Source organism: Schistocerca gregaria, chromosome 5, assembly GCF_023897955.1.
Source record: "Schistocerca gregaria isolate iqSchGreg1 chromosome 5, iqSchGreg1.2, whole genome shotgun sequence".
Taxonomy (NCBI): Eukaryota; Metazoa; Arthropoda; class Insecta; order Orthoptera; family Acrididae; genus Schistocerca; species Schistocerca gregaria.
This window is the reverse complement of record NC_064924.1, coordinates 252,917,458-252,933,529: the sequence shown is the minus strand read 5'-3', so window position 1 is coordinate 252,933,529 and position 16,072 is coordinate 252,917,458.

Genomic DNA, 16,072 nt, shown 5'->3' with positions numbered 1-16,072 from the left:
AAGGCTCTTTTTCTAAATCTGTTTCATTGAGGAAGATGGTTCCTCGTTTAAATATGTGCACGATCGTCAGAACGACGGATATCGAAGTTACGTGTCCACGGGATGGAAAACCAACTAAAATTACGTAACAGAGGGTAGGACACAATACCTGATGGGATTTTAATACGATTGTACATATAGTATGCGAAAAACTTGCTCCTCTTTTTTTATAGTGATTGGAAAAAAGAGAAGGTCATTGCCGTTTAGAGGAAGTGTGGTCGAATTGACGCTCAAAACTATAGGCTTGTATAGCTGATAGTGAGTTTCAGGATTTTGGAAATTGTTTTATGCTCGCATGTCGTGACATTTATGAAGACCAAAAAACTCATCTGTAGGAATCAACGTGGATTTCGCAAGCAAAAATAGTATAATACCCAGCGCAATCCGTTCGTCCACGGGATCCAGAAGGCCGTAAGTACCGATTATCAGGTAAATGTCTTGTTCCTTGATTCCCGGAAGGCGCTCGATGCAGTTCCGCACTGCTATTCGATTGAACGAAATACTAGCCTACGGAATATCAGACCAGCTGTGTGAGTGGATTGAAAAGTTTGTAGAAAACAGAACGTCGTATGCCATTCTTAACGGAGAGAATTTTCAGACGTATATGTAAGTTCGGACGTACCCCAAGGGAGTGCTCTTGGACTGTTATTTTACACAATATATGTAAGTGACTTAGTGGATAACGTTTTAAATTCCATGAGGAATTTCGTGAATGATAGGGTTGTAAACAGAGAAGTGGCAACGCCAGAAAATTGTAGCGGAGTGCGGGAAGCCCTGCAGAGATTTGACGCTTGGTGCAGAGTTTGGCAGTTGACTCTCAATATAAATGTAACGTATTGCCACATAAACAGGAAGAAAGGCCCTTTATTATATTGCAGAACTATCACTAGAAGCAGTAACATCCACAAAATATCCAGGAGATCTTGTACGGAGCGATTTAAAGCGGAATGACCAAATAAAATTAATCACAATTAAGGAAGATACCAGAGTGAGATTCACTGGAACAATCCTCAGAAAACGTAGTCTACCTACAAAGGAATTGTCTTATAAAATCAACGTTCGACCAATACTTGAGTATTGCTCGTCAGTATGGGATCCGTAACAGATATGATTGACGAAGGAAATTGACAAGACCCAAGTAACAGCAGCACCTCTCGTCGCCGAGATGCTCGACCAGCTTTAGTGGTAGAAGTTGCACGGCAGACGTTGTGTGTCACGAAGTGGTTTATTCCGAGAGCGTATTTTCCCGGAACAAAAATACAAGGTATATAAAAAAGAAACATCCGATTTTAAAAAAGTAATGACTATTATGTTATTGGAGATATGCGCGTGAACAATGTACTGCTGGAAAGAGCAAACTCTCGAGTTTTACATAGTTCCCGCTAGACAGCAGCAGTGTACGCCCACTTCAGTTCTAATAAAAGTGGTGACTGGACGAAAGAAAGCGATTTGTGTTCTACGTTTTGCGCAGGGCTGGTCAGTAATAACTGTTCAGCGTGACTTTCTTACCAGGTATGGTAGCATAGAGCATTGGACAATTGCATGAACAATTCCGAGAAAAAGGTTATTTGTGTAAATGCAAAGCGCCGGGCCAACCACGTGTGTATGACGCAGATGCGGAACGCATCCGCCATAGTTCCACTAGGAGTCCAGCCGTGCTGGACAGCTGCTCGGTCTTGGGCTCCGTGCCACGGTTCGCTCGGGTCTCCCCGTCGGAGGTCTGAGTCCTCCCTCGGGCATGGGTGTGTGTGTTGTACTTAGCGTAAGTTACTTTAAGTTAGATTAAGTAGTGTGTAAGCTTAGGGATCGATGATCTCATCAGTTTGTCCCATAGGAAGTTCCTACCACCACTATCACAAGGAGACCGCAGAAAGTCGTTCGTGGAGCCCGACAGCTCAGCAAACCCCCCCGATCTGCGTCTGAAGTTTACCAATAATTAATCGTTCTTCCTGCGGGCCATTCACTACTGGAACGGGAAAGGTGGTAAGTAACAGTAGTACTCGAAGTACCCTCCTCCACAAACCACACAGTGACTTGCACAGTGTAGATGTAAATGTAGTATATTGAGTTTGTAATCTTACTCTACTGAGCTTAGGACCGAACTTCCTGGTTTCACAGTCTCGAACACGAAGTTCCTAAAGTGGGCAAGTGGTCCTGGAGAAGATTTTACTTGAGACGAATGTGCGATAAAAGGCAACAAAACTGATCAACAGAACTACCGCTCTATAATATTCACTTCTATATGAAGGACTGTTACAAAACACGTCCTGAGTATATGCGAACGAGGGCGAGTTGGAAAGTTATAGGACTGGGACAGAGATGGTCAGATACTGCAGTTTGGATAATTGCTTGAAACCTGTAATTTTTGCGTCTAACTACATCTTCGAATAAAAACTGTATGTAAACGGTTGCTACTTTTGGATGCTTACCAGGTAGATGAGGGTTAGTCAACCTAAACCCAAAAAACAGCGGCCTGGGATGGTCACTGCGGCAATATGTCATCCGTCAAGTATCTCTAGGCAATGAAGCACAATTTACTGAAAGTTTGCTTTTCATGGTTCGTGTAGGTTTGTAAGGAGCTACTAATTCACTTTCAGTAGTAAAGAAAGGCTGACTGAATTTCATCGTCTCTGTACATCTCTTCAAAATTACCCAAGCTTCTGAGCTTTCATAAATTAGAGCCATAAATGAAAACGCCAATATAGTGTGTAATATTACATTGAAAAAATTATTCTAGCAAACTTTTATGTGGAGCTGCTATCACGATACATCAGAAGCAAGAGTATGGTACATTTTACATGGAGAATTAATTATGGGAAAACACAGAGAATGTAATAGATGGGTGTGATGATTGTTGAATTCTGACTAACAGAAAATATGCAAATGAATTTCTGTACAATGTTTGGACCGTTGTGCAGGATTGAGTTACTGTGAATGTGTAACGTGTCCAGAATGTCACGCCTGGAGCGAAACAGTAATCAAAACAGGACGTGCGTGTGAGGAACAGTGGTCCGTCACCGTAACATGTGCAGCCTATATAATTTGCCACAAAAGTTGTGGCTAGTGTTTTATCGGATAACAAATGAATTCTTCTTACGATAATCTTACAAAAAGTAAAAAAAGTGAGCTAGGTATTGCTATGCAAATCATTACGAATAAATGCATAATTCCGAAGAAATCTGAATTGCAAGAGATAATTGAAGGTTGAGGCGCCTACTCACAAATGTGTTTTGCTCATGACAATGTATATCAGAACATTGCCCTAACTGATAAGTTATTTCTTTAAAAATATTACAGCAAAATACGTTATTGTTCTATTAACTTACAACAATGGGTATATGGTAGGGGAGAACTTAACACTGTTAAATTTTTCGGACTCTCATCTCTAGCCGCCCCTGTAACTGAAGTTTAATAAATTTTCTTGCTCCATTTTTAAGTGGTGGCAAAGATTTAAGGTTTTTACTAATATGAAAGAAATATGTTTCGAGGTATAACATTATGATGTACCTAGGAATAAATTTTAGACTGAAATTTAAAGGCGCCGCAGTCGAGAAATATTGTGAATACAGTATTTAATAGCATTGCTGTTACTTTATTACTGGTGACACATGAATAATCAATAACTAAAATCAAATTAAGCAAAAGTATTATCGAAAATCAGCTACTAGTTAATGTATATTTGAACTGGTTAAGAGATTGAAGAAGCGCAGTTCATTTGCAAGTATCATATGTTGCATGGCAAAAGACCTTCTTATCGTGGTACAAGATGGCGATCTCACTACATGTTATACAAATAGTTCTAAAAATATAAAATGTGAGGTTCTCCACCTGAAGAATTAACAGTACAGCAGGATTCAACCGCCCCTACCGATGTCATTCAATGCAACCCGCAATGTTATACCTCGTCTACAAAAAACACGCGAGAGGTTTTCGTATTTTCTCGCTCGCTAAGTGCAAAATATTACTCATACAGAAAAAAATTAATATTACCTTTTCGTAGGAAATTTGACGTAGTGAAATGTTGTACTGGGATACGTTTACGCTAGAGCCCGTAGTTTTCAAGTTAAGAAAAACATATAAAAGTGACCTTGAAAAACACCCTATTTCCCACACTCAGCCACCACCGGTGAGGGTTGCTTGTATGTTGTTCCTGGCACTCCTTTCTACCACTGTGGAAAAATTTACTACTGAACGTATTATTTCCCACATTAGACCTTGTTTAGTCTTCATTGAATGGCCTCATTACGCTATTGCTCAGACGAACACTTACCAATAGTAAAACTGACGTTTGTGTAAATTTTACCTAACAATTTTCTGAATTTTAGCGGCATAAGATAAACAATTCGCCAGGCGTTCTGAGTGTGAAACTATTGTGTTTTTAAGAGTTAAGTCTGGATCAAATTGTCAGCGTCATTACATATAGCACAACGTTTACAAAACTCATTTCAGTACCGTCATGGCCGGCCGGAGTGGCCGTGCGGTTCTAGGCCCTACAATCTGGAACCGAGTGACCGCTACGGTCGCAGGTTCGAATCCTGCCTCGGGCATGGATGTGTGTGATGTTCTTAGGTTAGTTAGGTTTAATTAATTCTAAGTTCTAGGCGACTGATGACCTCAGAAGTTAAGTCGCATAGTGGTCTGAGCCATTTGAACCATATTTAGTACCGTCATGAGAGTGCTTAAATTAATAACGTTACGAAATTGCCGACTATGCTGGTAGCGTAATAGCCCAGTCAATAGAGACCAAAAGTCGATTATTGGGAATAGTTCTTGAAGTCGGGAATTTTTGTACTGTGGTAGCAGGAAGTGCCAGAAACAACGTACTAGAAATCCTCACTGGTGAGGGATTTCGAAAACCTCAATCATGCGAAACCCAACTCGCAGTTTTCTCACATGACATACTGAACTGAATCGAGGCAACCAAGCAGATGCCGTATTCCTTGATTTACGAAAAGTTACTCAGTACTGCACCAATGAGTATTGCAGAAGTACGATCATATGGGATGCCAAGTGAAATTTGTGACTTGACTGAGGACTTTTTGGTACAGAGGACGCAGTATGTTAACTTGGATGGAGAGTCATCATCAGATGTAGAAGTAACTTGAGGTGTACCACAGGGAAGTGTGTTGGGACCCTTGCTGTTCATGTTATATTAATGACCTTGCAGGCAATATTAATAGTAAAATTAGGCGTTTTGCAGATGACGTAGTTGTCTGTAATGAAGTACTATCTGAAAGAAGATGCATAAATATTCAGTCGGATCTAGATAAGATTTCAATATGCTTCAGAGATTGGCAACTTGCTGCAAATGTTCAGAGAATGTAAAATTTTACACTTCACAAAACGACAAAAACATAGTATCGTACGACTATAATATCAATGAGTAGCTGTTGGCATCGGACAGCTCATACAAATACCTGGGTATAATACTTGGTACGGATATGAAACTGGAATGATCACATAGGTTCAGTTGTGGGTAAAGCAGGTGGTGGATCTCGGTTTACTGGTAGAATACTGCGGAAGTGCAAACAGTCTACAAAGAAGATAGCTACGTATTCGTGCGACCCGTTCTAGAATATTGTCTAAGTGTGTGGGACCCGTACCAGATAGGACTAACAAGGGATATTGAGCCTACACATAGTCACAGGTTTGTTTAATCCGTCTGAGAGTGACACATAGATACTGAAGGAACTGAACTGGAAGACTCTTGAAGATGGATGTAAAGTATCCCGAGGAAGTCTATCAACCAAGTTTAAAGAATCGGCTTTCAATGGTTACTCCAGGAATACACTACACCCTCTTACGTATCGCTCACATAGGGATCGTGAGAGTAAGATTAGAATAAGTTTTCAAACAACCATTCCTCCTGCGATCCATATGTGAATCAAGCACGAAGAAACTTTAATAACTGGTCCAATGGGACGTACCCTCTGCCATGCACCTCACGGTTGTTTGCAGAGTATGGATGTAGATTTAGATGTAGATGTAGATGCAGATGAGTGAGGGTTGTAGGTGAATTTGAAGGTCTCTTTTGCGCGTTTTTCTTGAATAATTCGAAAACCGTGGCATCCAGTGGAAACGTGTCTCAGTATAAAATTTAACTAGATTAAATTTCCTACAAAAAAGGTTTTGCTCATTTTTCTGTACGACTGGTAGTTGGCAATTAGAAAGTGAGGGAAACTGAAGATCTCTCATGTGTCTTTCGAAGGCCAACTATAACACTGCGTAAAAGATCGGCAGGGGCAGCTGACATCCTGTATATTCGGAACAATGGACCTTGCCGTTGGTAGGGACGCTTGCATGCCTCAGCGATAGAGATAGCCGTTCCGTAGGTGTAACCACATCGGAGGGCTATCTGTTAAGAGGCCAGACAAAGGTGTGGTTCCTGAAGAGGGGCAGTAGCCTTTTCAGTAGTTGCAGAGGTAACAGTCTGGATAATTGACTGATCTGTCCCTGTAACACTAACCAAAATGGCCTTGCTGTGGTGGTACTGTGAAAGGCTGAAAGCAAGGGGAAACTACAGCCGTAATTCTGGCCGAGGGTATGCAGCTTTACTGTATGGTTAAATGATGACGGCGTCCTCTTGGGCAAAATATTCCTTAGGTAAAATAGTCCCCCATTCGGATCTCCGGGTGGGGACTACCGAGGATGACATCGTTATCAGGAGGAACAGAACTGGCATTCTACAGATCAGAGCGTGGAATGTAAAGATCCCTTAATCGGGCAGGTGGGTTAGAAAATGTAAAAGGGGAAATGGATAGGTTAAAGTTAGATATGGTGGGAATTAGTGAAGTTCGGTGGTAGGAGGAACAAGACTTTTGGTCAGATGAATATAGGGTTATAAATACAAAATCAAGTAGGTGTAATGCAGGAGTAGGTTTAATAATGAATAAAGAAATAGAAGCGCGGTTAAGCTACTACGAACAGCATAGTGAATGCATTATTATAGCGAAGATAGGCACGAAGCCCACGCCTACCACAACAGTACAAGTTTATATGCCAACTAGCTTGGCAGATGACGAAGAGATTGAAGAAATGTACGACAAGATAAAAGAAAGTATTCAGATAGTGAAGGGAGACGAAAATTTAATAGTCATTGGTGACTGGAATTCGATAGTAGGAAAAGGGAGAGAAGGAAACGTAGTAGGTGATATGGATTGGGGGTAAGAAAAAAGAGGAAGCCACCTGGTAGAATTTATCACAGAGCACAAGTTAATCGTAGCTAATACTTTGTTCAAGTATCATGAAAGAAGGATGTATACATGGAAGAGGCCTGGAGACAATGGAAGGTTTCAGGTAGATTATATAATGGTAAGACAGAGATTTAGGAACTAGGTTTTAAACTGTAATACATTTCCAGGGGCAGATGTGGATTCTGACCACAATCTTTTGGTTATGAACTGTAGATTAAAACTGTAGAAACTACAAAAAGTTTGGATTTTAAGGAGATGGGATCGGGATAAACTGAAAGAACCATAGGTTGTATAAAGTTTCAGGGAGAGCATTAGGGAACGATTGACAAGGATGGGGGAAAGAACTACAGTAGAAGAAGAATGGGTAGCTTTGAGAGATGAAATAGTGAAGGCAGCAGAGGATTAAGTAGGAAAAAAAACGAGGGCTACTAGAAATTAATGGGTAGCAGAAGAGATATTGAATTTAACTGATGAAATGAGAAAATACAAAAATGCATTAAATGAAGGAGGCAAAAAGGAATACTAACGTCTCAAAAATGAGATCGACAGGTAGTGCAAAATGGCTAAGCATGGACGGCTAGAGGACAAAATGTAAGGATGTAGAGGCGCATATCACTAGGGATAAGATAGATACTGCCTATAGGAAAATTAAAGAGACCTTTAGAGAAAAGAGAACCACTAGCATGAATATCAAGAGCTCAGATGGAAACCCAGTTCTAAGCAAAGAAGGGACATCAGAAAGGTGGAAGGGGTATATAGAGGGTCTATACAAGGGCGTTGCTCTTGAGGACAATGTTATGGAAATGGAAGAGAATGTAGATGAAGATGAAATAGGAGATATGATACTGCGTGAAGAGTTTGACAGAGCACTGAAAGACCTAAGCTGAAACAAGGCCCCGGGAGTAGATAACATTCCAGTAGAACTACTGACAGCCTTGGGAGAGCCAGGCCTAACAAAACACTACCATCTAGTGAGCAGGATGTATGAGACAGGCGAAATACCCTCAGACTTCAAGAAGAATATAATAATTGCAATCGCAAAGAAAGCAGGTGTTGACATATCTGAAAATTACCGAACTATCAGTTTAATAAGCCACGGCTGCAAAATACTAACACGAATTCCTTACAGACGAATGAAAAACCTGGTAGAAGCCGACCTGGGGGGAGATCAGTTTGGATTCCGTAGAAATGTTGGAAAACATGATGCAATACTGATCCTACGACGTATAACCTGATTCTTCAATCACTTACTAGACTGAAGTACCGATCGAAAACATTCTGTGTTTCTAGGTACACTGTCTTCTGTGTACAGTACTCCCCCATACACTTCTTACAACAAAATCATTATTTGTAAAATTTCATGCAATAATTATAATGAGTGGGGTGTTTGTTTTTCAGTTCGAGTTTTCGATGAAATTAGCCTGAAAACTCATATTGTAATTTTATAAGTGTTTTCCAAAAAATAATTAATCAGCAGAAAATTGAGTACTTGATACTTCGTGAAGAAAATTTCTGTCAGTTTTACCAGCACATATGTTGTGTAACCTGGAAACAGGGCTAATTCTGCTTCCTGATTCAAATAAAATGGTAGATCATTAAGGTAGAGCAAGAAAAGTATTGGGCCAGTGATCGAACCCTGTGAGACTCTCATCGTAATTTCTCTCCATGCAGATGTCTTGACTTCCCTCTCTATATTACTTAAACAGCCTAGATGTACTTTCTGAACTGTGTTTCTTAAATATGAAGTGAACCAGGCATCTGCTGAACTAAGTATTCCACAAAAAACTTCTATAATAGAATATTATGACTGAAACATTCAAATGCCTTCGATAAGTAAAAAAAAAGGTAGGAAATGGAGACGTTTCATGATTTAAATGTTTTATTATGGTTCAAATGTCTCTGAGCACTATGGGTCTTAACTTCTGAGGTCATCAGTCCCCTAGAACGTAGAACTACTTAAACCTAACTAACCTAAAGACATCACACACATACATGCCCGAGGCAGGATTCGAACCTGCGACTGTAGCGCCTAGAACCGCTCGGACACTCCGGCCGGCTTTTATTATGTGCTTAGTATATAGTGGTACCCCCATCACCAAGTTTAACTGACTCTCTTCACAATATACATCCTCAGATGAAAAAGAAGAAAATAGAACATGATCAGGGGCGGCCCTATCCTGGAGTGTAAGGGCGTCAGTTCCAGGGGCTGATGAATTTCGAGAACACCATTCACCATTAATGAAATTATTCATTTGTAGTGAAAGCTATTGTATTACTAATTTTATTTTACGTATAAACGTGGGCAACAAGTCCATTTTGCATCTGTAACAGACTTACGATTACACCGGGTAGTTATAATTAAAATGCATCTACTCACAGAGATCCAGAGTATACTGTAATTATTGTATAGCAGCGAAAGTTGGTATACAGGGTGATTTTTTCCGCCGCGTACAAACTCTAGGTATTGATCAATGAGAGGATACGGAACAATAAAGTCTAATGAATTTATGTCTGGAAATGCATGGTTTCCATGTTAGAAAACATTTACAGTACAGGATAAGCCAGAGAGACGAGCGTGTGGAACATTCTCCGTGACAGTTGGTACTACCCTTATCACTTACAGCGTGTGCAGGACTTACTGGCGACAGACATTCCACATCGGGAGCAGTTTCGTCACTGGTTTCTTCTCCAGGCAACCACGATTCCGGTATTTTTGTCATCCATCCTATTCACAGATAAGGCCACGTTTACGCAGAGTGCTATCTTCCACATTCATAACTGTCATCTGTGGGATAGTATGCAGAAACCCCATGGGATGCTGACAGCGAATCATCAGCATCGGTGGCGCCGGGGGGTGTGGGCCGGGGTTATTGCCGACCGTATTTTGGGACCAGATTTCCTTCCACATCGCCTAACAGGCCAAACCCATCGGCGTTTCTAGCGGGTGACTTTGCCTCCCCTGCCATTGATGATTTTAAGGGTTATGTGGGTGCTACATGATGGCACTCCAGTCCACCTCGAGGTTACCGTCCGGACGCATCTCAATCTGTCTTCTCTGGGCAATGGATTAGACGAGAGGGTCCAGTTGCATGGCCCGCTCGTTCACCGGATCCCAGCCCGCATCTCGTGGTCGTGCGGTAGCGTTCTCGCTTCCCACGCCCGGGTTCCCGGGTTCGATTCCCGGCGGGGTCAGGGATTTTCTCTGCCTCGTGATGGCTGGGTGTTTTGTGATGTCCTTAGGTTAGTTAGGTTTAAGTAGTTCTAAGTTCTAGGGGACTGATGACCATAGATGTTAAGTCCCATAGTGCTCAGAGCCATTTGAACCATTTGAACCGGATCCCAATCCGAGCGATTTCTGGTTATGAGCCATCTCAAAAGTATGTCATACAGAGGCCATTCCAGATGTGGAAAAAGTGGAGCAGCGTATTCATGCTGCATTTGACGCTGTTTGGTTGAAGCCCGGCCGATGTTAACGTGTGAGACAGAACACGCTACTGCGCGTACATGCTTGCGTTGAGTCATATACTGTAACTGTGGCTGCATGTTACAGCGCATATTAGATCGCAAACTCTGTAATAATGTATGATTGAAAAAATGGTATCTGGCATGCAAATTACGTTCAGTAGAATTTTTTGTTCCGTATCCTCTCATCTATCAATTCCTAGAATTCTTACTCGGTGGAAGAAATCACTCTGTATACTGTAACGCGTTAATGCGGACCCGATTAACGCTTGAAAAAAAATCAAATTTTGGAAACCAGATGAAAATCCTCGCGCTTTGCATGCAAGAAAATCGTGTAGAGATGTTTACACATATAATGGATTAGGAATGGGACGTGGGCAGAAAAGATCAAACAACTCAGGAAGGAATAATACTAAAATGGTTCAAATGGCTCTGACCATTATGCGACTAAACATCTGTGGTCATCAGTCGCCTAGAACTTAGAACTAATTAAACCTAACTAACCTAAGGACAACACACACATCCATGCCCAAGGCAGGATTCGAACCTGCGACCGTAGCAGCCGCGCGGTTCCGGACTGAGCGCCTAGAACCGCGAGACCACCGCGGCCGGCTAGGAATAATACTGATTTTGTCATTAACTGCTGCTTACACAATTTGTTCAGTATGAGTACCGACGACGTCGAAGATATGCTGCGTTTGTATAACGAGGTGATCAACAGTTGCTAGCAGCAAAGCCAGTGGTATCTGAGCAACATGGTACCGTGTACTGGCCTTCAGATCAGGTGAAGACTAAATGTGTTCTTTCAGATGTCTCCCGGGCCAAAAGTCATTTCGATTCGGATGAGGTGCACTCGTCGGCCAGGCATCTGTAAAAGCTCTGGAGATAACACGTTCGTCGGAGGTTGCATTAAGCAGATTGTTCAATGGGCGGGCGACATGAACTGTTGCTCCGTCCTGCACGGAAACAGTGGTTTCACGGGACATCTGACAGTTCCTCCAGGTGTATTGTCTTCAAAGAAGAATGGACCTGGAATAAATGCGCTTGCAAATGCACACCGCACTGTCACATACTGTGTGGTTTTAACAGTACCCCAAATATGGCAGTTCTCTGTGTTCATTGTACCCTGTAGTGTAAAAGGTGCTTTGGTACTCCACAGAACATTACCTGGCCGCATGATATCAAGTTCTATTCGTGCTACAACCGAACAGCAGATTCGCAATATTGCTGTGGATCGTGAGATTCCAGTTGCTGCACCATCTGGATCATGTACGGGAACGAATGTAAAATAAGCCGTAAAACGTCCGCACTGTTGCTCAGGGATGGACAATTCTCGTGACACTGCAGTGTGAATCACAGCATTCTTTTAAGTAAATATAAAATATTATGGCATCACTGGCTGCAAAATGGTTTCACTCATGTCTTACTAACAGAAAACAAAGCGTGTCATTACAACACTTCAGCAGTAGGCAATCAGACCTCATCTGACTTGAAGGAAATTACATGTGATGTTCCCCAAGGTTCCATACTAATTCCACTACTTTCTCTTGAGCATATTAAAGACCTGTCATGCGTTACATTACCGGATGCCAAGTCTGTCTTATTTGCATATGATTCAAACATTGCAATAAATAGTAAATCAAATACAAATTTAAAAAGGGCAGCTAATCAAATTTTTACTGACATTAATAAGTGGTTCACAGCCAGTTCACTGTTATCAAACTTTGAAAAGATCCACTATATGCAGCTCAGAACTTCCAAGAGATTTCCTTCTAATGTGTGTATAAAATATGACGACACGCAAATAGGAAAAGTTGAGAGTGTGAAATTCTTGGGATTACAACTTGATAATAAATTCAGCTTGGAAAGACATACTAAAGAACTGCTAAAGCGCCTAAACAAATCTGTGTTTGCAATGCGAATGAAGTCAAACATAGGAGACATAAATACAAAAAATGGCATATTTTGCTTATTTTCACTCCATTATCTCCTATGGTATCATATTTTAGGGTAACTCCACAAACCGAGAGAAAATTTTTAGAGTACAGAAGCGTATAATAAGAGTAATGTGTAACGTGAATCCAAGAACACCATGTCGAAAACTATTCAAAGATTGGGCATACTAACACAGCTTCTCAGTATATTTATTCCTTAATGAAGTTTGTTGTAAATAATACATCTCTTTTTCCAACTAATTGCTTAGTACACAGTGTCAATGCTAGGAATAAGAACAATATACATAAAGATTTAAAATCACTTACTCTTGCCCAGAAAGGAGTCCATTATTCATCAACGCATATTTTCAATAAGTTACCAGCAACCATTAAAAGTTTAGTTTCAGACAAGGCACAATTTAAACACAATTTAAAAGAATTTTGGGTGGTCAACCCCTTCTGTTCCATCCACGAATTTCTCAACAAGTGTAGTAGGTCATTTTAAAGAAAATATATTATACTTTAATTTTTGACAATACTTGGCTGTAACAGCCACGTAACTACCTACTGTGTGAATGATGAATGTATGGAAAGCAGATGTAAGTCTTAAGTCTGTAAATAGTGGAAGTTTAATTTTAAATCTTGTACACAAATTGACTGTTCTTAGCTGAGGATCATTGAAATGAATACTCTAATTTTTGACAATACTTGGTTGTAATAGCCAAGTAACTAGCTACTGTGTGAATGATGGATTTAATGAAAGCAGATGTAAGTATTAACCCGTAAATATTAGAAGTTTAAATTACATAATTTTACTGTTTATTGGCTGAGGGTCTCTAAAATTAATGAAACTTAAGTTTTTCTAATTATATTTCTGTAATGTGTTTATCTGACATGTTCCACACCCAGGAGAATCTCCTCTTTTGTGGGTGTATGGAATGAATAATTAAACTAATCTAATCTAATATCTAGCCTTAGCACTACATTGGTCTCGTGCCGCCTGGTCAGTTACAGCAACAGCAACCTCGTCAAAAACTTCCACTGTGATAGGACGCCTTCCTCTTCCTTGTGCCACACCAAACTTACCGATGTTTGCGATTTTCATTATCTTCTTCCTCAAACCGTTCAATGACATTAGGACTCTGCTTAGGCCCTTCAATCGGCTATACTCTCTCAGTGCAGCACCGTAATTGCTGTCGTTCACTCAGAACAATTTAACTAAAGGCACTTGTTCTTTCTTGTTGTTATCCATATTGCACGCTGACGTTACGGCTAATTAAATAACAGTGTGGATGTCATATTGTCATAGAAACTGTGTACAGCGTCAGATTTGCACCTCGTGCCCACAAATGGGACTAATTTGTTTTCCAGCGTAAATCGGTTCCAAATTAAGGCATTACTAAGTTTCATTGTCATACGATGATTATAGCCCACACACCAGGACAAGAAGACAATAGAAGCTTTCGAAATATGGTGCTACAGAAGAATGCTGAAGATTAGATGGGTAGACGACATAACTAGTGAGGAGGTATTGAATAGAACTGGGGAGAAGAGGAGTTTGTGGCACAACTTGACTAGAAGAAGGGATCGGTTGATAGGACATGTTCTGAGGCATCAAGGGATCATTAATTTAGTATTGGAGGGCAGCGTGGAGGGTAAAACTCGTAGAGGGAGACCAAGAGATGAATACACTAAACAGATTCAGAAGGATGTAGGTTGGTGTAGGTACTTGGAGATGAAGAAGCTTGCATAGGATAGGGTAGCATGGAGAGCTGCGTCAAACCAGTCTCAGGACTGAAGACCACAACAACAACAACCAGTGACGGACTTGCTACGGTCGTCCCTAAGTATGACCCCAGAGAAATGTTGGATTTTTTTTGGAAAAGAAGACCTAATTACAAGTGCGGCAACTAAAACACCGACAGAAAGAAGCGAAGACGGAATGAAATATGACGCCGATTACTTCAGACACATGAAAAACCGAAAATATGTAATTTTTAATATTTTCCATGAGTACTGAATAGTCGATGATCTCTGGACAGGTGTCCAGGTAAAATACCGTACATGGTAGTAAACGATGACCAGCTATACTTCACACCACTGAATGGGATAAATAAATAAAGAGTGTAAAAAATCTACGTGTGCAATATTTTAGAGAGGAAATAAAAAAGACTTTTTTATGGGACCAAAATGTAACAGGTGCGCCCTTCCCCGCTAGAAATCTATGAAGGTTTTGAAGCCAGTGACGTTCAGAGATGGTGTTCAAATTGCCGGGTGCTGAATATTGTTTTAGAGGTGTTGCAAAAAATGTTGGCCATTTACGTTAACGCGCACCTGGCATGTGCATGCTAATGGTAGTCTCAAACTTCCATCTGATTTGACCGTATTTCTTATCTTACACACTCGTAGGAGGGAAGTACTGTGTCTTTCCCCGTCAAAGATACAGTACAGTTGGAAAATGTCACTACATCTGTCTAGCTCATCTTTGTCGAAAGGCGTCTCCCTACAATTCAGCAAGTTTCTAAAAATGCTCAATCCCTCTTCATGAAGACTTACTATCGCTGCCCAGGAAACGCCTCAAATCCGGAAGACCAGCATTTGAAGTAAGATTCCGAAGGTTTCCCATTCTGTTCAACCATAATGCTGACTGTGTTGTGGGAGAGTCAACACAGGGTTTCTAGAGGAGGCCGAAAGGCACGCGTTTTAGCTCACGCAGGCTGGCGTGAGGTCTGGAACAGGACAAGGAAATTAGAATTTAGAAAAACGGACGTAGCTGGTGGAATGCTTAACTTTAATCCATTAATGATGAACGTCGGTCTGGACGCTACACGATTCACAATATCAATAATAACTGATAATGGCGCCTTGGTAGGTCGTAGCAAATAACGTAGCTGATGGCTATGCTAACTATCGTCTCGGTAAATAAGAGCGTAGAAGTCGGTGAACCATCGCTAGCAAAGACGGCTGTACAACTGGTGCGAGTGCTAGGAAGTCTCTCTAGACCTGCCGTGTGGCGGCGCTCGGTCTGCAATCACTGATAATTTGACATGCGGGTCCGACGTATAATACCGGACCGCGGCCGATTTAAAGGCTACCATCTAGCAAGTGTGGTGTCTGTCGGTGACACCACACACTGGAACATGAGTGGCAAGCCACGAAGACTCGGAACCATAAACTTACTGACAACCTAACTGTTAAAGTTGCAGGCTTTCATCATTAGAGGGAGATGTGTCTACAGCTGAACAGATACCGGACTGAAAAAGGTATGTACAAATACAACAAGCACGAGTGGGGCTTTTTCTCTGACAGTACGTGTGACTGTGGTGACATTCAGAAATTAGACCACTCTGTAAACAGACATATTCTTGCTGGCGTGAAGAATCTACGTGAAGCATCCGACGAGAAGCACCAGTGGATTGAGTCTACCGACATTCGTGTGTAGTC